Raw genomic sequence first — 6,896 nt, 5'->3', positions numbered from 1 at the left:
TTCCTTGGATATCTTTTTATATCCCTTTCCTGTTTTATACAGTTCAACTACCTTTTCCCGCAGATCCTTTGACAATTCTTTTGCTTTCCCCATGACTCAGAATCCAGAAACGTCAGTGCAGCACTGGATGAAAAATGCAAGGGTCTGTCAGGAGTCCAGAAACTCATTTACTTTTTATACACACACAATAATTACAAGCAAACAATCACAGGTGAGGATGGTTACCTTTAATGGCCATTCAAACCCCTTTGTGTCAACTTGTGTGCAGGCCAAAATCACCAGGGTATGTAAACTTTTGATCAGGGTCATTTGGGTAGTTTATGTTGTCATTATGATTTAAAAAGAGTAAACACAGTTGATTGATAAAAAATGGCTTCAGCCAAATACTAACCATGAGTGAAAGAAAAGTTTTTGTGTTATCATTCATATTCTCTGAAAAATGGCCAAGAAATCATAAATTCTGCCAGGGTATGTAAACTTATGAGCACAACTGTATGTATTTTTCTAGTTGTTTTTTTTTAGTATCTGTATGAAAGCAGCAGGTGAACAACACAATAACAATCATGTTTGTGAAAGTTTATTAAATTTACCATGGAACTAACAGGACGTGTATGTTTGTGTACAACTGATACATAGGAATCTTTTACTCACTGGTTAATAGGAACAACTCCAACAGAAAAAAAGTTAGTTAATTCAGCACTGGAACAACCTTTTTTTTCTAAACCTGTTTTTAAATCATATATTTTTAATGGAACAGTTACTATTTTTGTAATGCAATGTCCCTTTAACCAGACGCATCAGTACACTGGTATATAAGAAACTGAAATCAGTCTAGATTCTTAGTAAAAAGTCCAAGAACTGCATATGTCAAAAGCAGCATTGTTGTTCGCATATCATAGACTGCACCTGACATATCCTTGTTCTATTAATAATCTGATATGTTAAATCTTCTCTATCATAGGGTTTTTTAAACAATAGATTGTCATGGATTATTAGCAGACTACCTCTCCCTTTTTCTATAAAGTCCAAAACAGATATGACCATCCTTTGTATCAATGTATCTCTGTCCACTGAGATTAGAAAACTGCAAATATATTTTGTTGATGTCCCGGTTTCAAAGATGTTTTATCTCAAATATATTGGTAGACAGTTACAATGAGAACCACATCTCTTCAAATAAATGTACTGATGTGCGGTTGGAGGTGATGAGATTTATGATTTTCAAACCTAGTAGCAACATTCTGCCAAACCTTATACCACTAGAGCCAAATTATTTTAAGTATTAAAGTTACAGTGACAAAGGCAGGGCTAGAGCTGAGCAATATCTGACACTGTCTGATTTTATTGACATGTACAGCTCATGCCATGAAATCCAAATGTGACATTCTTCAGGCTGTCGGGCTTTTCCAGAGGACATTTATCGCTTCTGTGATTCATGTACCAAGATGATTGTTTTTGACTTTTAACATATATCCTAAGGTATTTTAAGTTTTAACGCTCAAGCTGATAGCAGCAGATATATGTATTTTTATTTGATAAAATCAAGTTTTCAACTTCAAAAGCTCAATTCAATACAAAAGTATATCGAACTAAAGCAACAGCAAATCAATCACAGTATATTCAGTTAGCATAGCTTCCTATTCTGTATGTGGCAATTTTTGTTGTAGAGTGACACCTACTGATAAGCTAAGGAACTTAATAATGAAAGAAAGAAAGAAAGAAAGAAAGAAAGAAAGAAAGAAAGAAAGAAAGAAAGAAAGAAAGAAAGAAAGAAAGAAAGAAAGAAAGAAAGAAAGAAAGAAAGAAAGAAAGAAAGAAAGAAAGAAAGGAGAGGGAGGGAGGGGTCGGAAAAGGAAAGACAGAAAGTCATTGTACATTCAGATGTGTAACAGATAATAAATATTACAAACACCTTAAAGAGACATTCTAAAACAAAATTGATTAGAAATGTATTAAAGCATGCATATTTTGCATTACTGATTCTAGCTAACTAAAAACCAAAAGGGTTGTGATCTGTGTTTTCTAATCAAATTTAACTCATGATTCAGGTAGAGAAAGCAATTTTAAGCAACTTTCTAATTTACTTATCTGAATTAATAATTTTATTTGTGCTCTTGCTATCTTTATTTAAAAAGCAGGAATGTAAAGCTTAGCTTCAGCACCCCGGATAGCATTTGCTTATTGGTGGCTCCATTTAGCTACCAATAAGCAAGCGTAATCCAGGTTCTGAATAAAAAATGGGACAGCTCCTAAGCTTTACATTCCTGCTTTTTAAATAAAGATAACAAGAGAGAAAAATTGATAATAGGAGTAAATTAGAAAGCTGCTTAAAATTGCATGCGTCATCTGAATCCTTAAAGAAAAAAATTGGGTTTAGTGTCCCTTTAACATTAAAAATCTGTTGAAATGGAAAAGAAAAAATAATGTATTGGGTTAACATAGTGCAAAGTAATTTAACAATCACATGCTAAAAATGTTTTCAAATAGTTTGGCACAAACTACATTCTAGCTTGAATATAAAATACACTGAAAAGTACTGAATTTCTACTCTAATTTTTAAAACGCTATAATTAGTATTATTATGCTATTTATTAAATATTAAAGACTAGTTTTATGGTATATCAAATTGTTTGCACCTAAATCAGTGTGTAGGTATTTCTCTCATTAACATACTATTATTTATTTTATTTTATTTTAGTTCTACAGTTTATTAAACTAAGTTTAGTTGTTACAGCCAACGTCACTTTAAAATAATAGAATAAAAAGAATATTTTAATGTTAAGTAGAATAAATATTTGAAACTTACTACAATTAACATTTAAACATAGTATTTGAATATTGATGATTTAAGCAAGCCCTGTGGTAATTGTTTGGTTGTTAAAATGTTACTATTTAAAACGTTTTTCTTAAATTGGTAAATGGTGACCCTGTAAAAAGCTTTTTTTTTTTTTTAAACCCTGATCTAAAAAATGATTGGTGATTGTAAGCATGTGCTTATTTAGGTACCAGGGTGTTTTTGTTAAGGGGGACTCTTTCAGAGACCCTACATTACCCCTTAACCCCTTAAGCCAATTGGACATAGGTACTACGTCACACAGTACTTTGCCCAGAGCACCTCACCCTGATCGTGCTCTCTTACCATATGAAGCCAGATCGATTATCAGGGAGTTAATCCGTCTGTGCCACTGTCTGTAACAATCCTCTGTTGGTGCCAAGTAGAAGCGGTGAGAGGGAAGGAGGGAGACGGGTGGGCGGCCCAGTGAAGGAGGGGGAGGGAGGGCCGAGGTTCCCTACATTACAGAAAGGTTATAAAGTGAGAAGGAGGGATGGGGGCCCTACACTACAGAACACTTTTGGCTGAAGGGGGGACCCTATACTACAGGAAAAAAGTAATTGCTTGGGGGGGGGGGGGGGTGAGGAGAGTGAGAGGGACCCATATGCTACAGAAAAATATATATAAATGAATAGTTATATTAAATTAAAAAAAAAAAAAAAAAAAAAAACATATTTACTGGAAGACTGGCAGTCAGTAACAAACATGGTGGTGGACAGTGGATGGAGAGAAGCTGTTAGAGGGGATTAGGGAGGTGGAAGGGTGAGGAGGGACCCCATACACTACAGAAATTATTAAATAAATACATATATATTAAAAAAAGCCCTAAGCTATATACTGGCAGACTGTCTGCTAGTAAAATAAACATGTTGATTCCAGCCTCAATTAAAAGAAAGGACCTTAATTTTTTCTTTGCATGGTCCATAAGAGTAAAAAGTACAACATTCCGGGCCTAAAATAGTCCCTTTGCAATGCAGACTGTCTGCCAGTACCTAAGATGGTGGTGACCAGTAGGGGGGAGGAGGGAAGAGTGCTGTTTGGGAGGGATCAGTGGGTGGTAGGTGTCAAGGGGGAGGGTAAACCCTACAGTGCAGCAAAAAATAATCTTACAAGCTTACTGAATAACCCCTTCACTACCAGGAATTTAAAAAGAGTGGTGCACAGCTGCAGTTAGCTGCCATATAATTGCCAAAAAACAATGGCAAAGCCATGCATGTCTGCTGTTTCTTAACAAAGGGGAGCTCAGATAACATTTTACAACCATTTGTCTTATGACTACAGTAGTTGTGTGTAAATCATTTGAGGGAGAAACCCAAAGTTTGCGAAAAAGTTTACAATTTATTTTTGTATGATCGTATGGTGGCATGAAATATACCAAAATGGGTCTAGGCCAAAGAGGGTGTGGTAGCCCATTTGTTGCCCCACAAAATGCATAACAGGGAAGCAAAAAATAATTTTAAAATAAATGGCCTGGTCTCTGTCCAGTTGCCATAAAAAGAAACTATGACATGACAAAGGACTTCCATCACTGATCCTAATTTGTGGTGGCCACCTCTAATTAAGCCCTTGTTACAAAATCACAAGAGAAATCACTAGGTTCCCTAATAAAGTCCCATGGTTTACAATATCATTTGTATGCCGACGACACCCAAATCTACTTCTCTGCACCAGTCCTTTCTCCTTCCTTGCTAACCCGTGTCACTAACTGTCTTTCTCACATCTCCAACTGGATGTCCTCTCACTACCTCAAGCTAAATCTCTCCAAAACTGAGCTCCTTATTTTCCCCCCTTCTTCTAAACTCTCCACCCCCAATCTCTCTATAACTGTTGACAACTCCATCATTACCCCTACCCCGCATGCCCGATGTCTCGGGGTCACATTTGACTCAGATCTTTCTTTCACTCATCACATTCAGTCTTTGGCTAAAGCCTGCCGCTTCCACCTTAAAAACATCTCTAAAATTAGACACTTCCTTACACAAGACACAACTAAGATTTTAATCCACTCTCTCATCCTCTCCCGCCTCGATTACTGCAACTCTGTCCTCTCTGGTCTCCCCACCTACCACCTAGCTCCTTTACAATTTTTAATGAATGCCTCTGCCAGACTCATCTTCCTTACACGTCGCTCTTCATCTGCTGCACCTCTCTGCCAATCCCTTCACTGGGTTCCTCTTGCCTCTAGGATCAAACACAAAATTCTCATTCTGACATACAAAGCCCTCAACTGCACTGCTCCCCCTATATCTCAGACCTTGTCTCCAGATACTCTCCCTCCCGTCCCCTTCACTCTGCTCACGACCTCCTCCTCTCCTCCTCTCTTGTCACCTCATCACACTTCCGTTTACAGGACTTCTCCAGACTGGCTCCCATCTTGTGGAACTCTCTGCCTCGCTCCACAAGACTTTCTTCTAGTTTGAAAAGCTTCAAGTGCTCCCTAAAGACTCTACTGTTCAGGGACGCATACAACCTACGCTAACCTTTCTTTATACCAGTTCATCTCCTCCACTGCAATCCCCTGAACCCCCCTAGCATGTAAGCTTAAGAGTCCAGCTGTTTGTTGATCACCTTCTTAAGAGCTGACTACAACAGTACAACTCTTGGCAGGGCCCTCTACCCATTTGATCCCTATAACTGTTTTTTGTACTCTGCCTTTGTTAATAGCGCTGCGGAATCTGTTGGCGCTCTACAAATAAGCGATAATAATAATAATAAATGTATCATAAGACCTTATTTAAAAAGTGGGTGTCTTACCATTTAGATAAGGTGTTTCATGTCCTTCTTCCATGTGGTCATCACAAAAAGAATTACCTAGAATCAATTGATTTTGCTTTGTTGGAAGTAGCAGGTCTCATATGTCCTTATTTCTCAGCAAATAATAATTTGCAGTTATTTAAATAAATGAGAGAATGGAATGAATGTAAAAATTGGTGGCATTTTTAAAAATTTTAATAGGATAATTTTATTATTGTTTTTTATTTAATTTACTTAATTTTTTTCAATTATAAAAGGGATGTAAAATGACATATTTGTTTTCCTCTATGATTCAGATAGAGCATACAATTTTAAACAAGTTTCTAATTTACTTCTATTATCAAATTTTCTTAGTTTGCTTGGTATCCTTTGATGGAAAGCAGGAAGGTAAGCTGAGGAGCGTGCACTTGTCTGCAGTACTATATGACAACATTTTTGCCAGAATGTTTTACATTAGCAAGAGCATTAGCATAGTTGCCAACATTTAAAAAAAAATTCCAGGGACACTTTGCAGCAGAGCAAGCAAGCGGATTACTGGAGTATTGACGACCTACTGTTCAACTGCTCCGCCCCCTCAGTTCTGCAATCAAAACACACCCATTTGAAAGTAATAGTATAATTTAGCCTTATCCATAGTTTATTATACAGATTACAGCACCAAGCTCTTACACCTACCCAGTCTCTGGAACACATTCTGGGCATATGGTTATTTTTACAACACAGCATCAAAATTAGAAAGACAAATAATATGTGAACCCATTCAATAATAACAATATTCCATTAGGAATGAATTATATTTAAATAATACACTATATCTATTTAGCATCTATCTTCTATCTGTATATATGTATATATGTGTGTATGTATATATATATATATATATATATATATATATATATATATATATATATATATATATATATATATATATATATATATATATATATATATATATATATATATATATATATATATACAAACAACAAATGTTGTGCAAAAGAGATTTTCAGGGACATTTCCAGGGACAAAAAAAATCTAGGGACATACAACAAAATCTAGGGACTGTCCCTGGAAATTAGGGACTGTTGGCAACTATGCATTAGATAGCAGTATTTTTTCTTGCCATATAGTGCTTCAGATATGTTCACACTTCTTATGTAAATATCTCTTCAACAAAGAACATAAGAACAAAGCACATTTGATAATAGAAGTAAACTAGAAACTTTAAAAAAAAATGTTACATGCCCCTTTAATTTGATTGGAAAATATTGGTAAATATTATAAATGTATTTACTCATTATTAAGTTGC

The sequence above is a fragment of the Bombina bombina genome, chromosome 5, assembly GCF_027579735.1.
Source record: "Bombina bombina isolate aBomBom1 chromosome 5, aBomBom1.pri, whole genome shotgun sequence".
Classification (NCBI taxonomy): domain Eukaryota; kingdom Metazoa; phylum Chordata; class Amphibia; order Anura; family Bombinatoridae; genus Bombina; species Bombina bombina.
The sequence above is the reverse complement of the archived record's forward strand: the minus strand, read 5'-3'. Positions refer to the sequence as shown.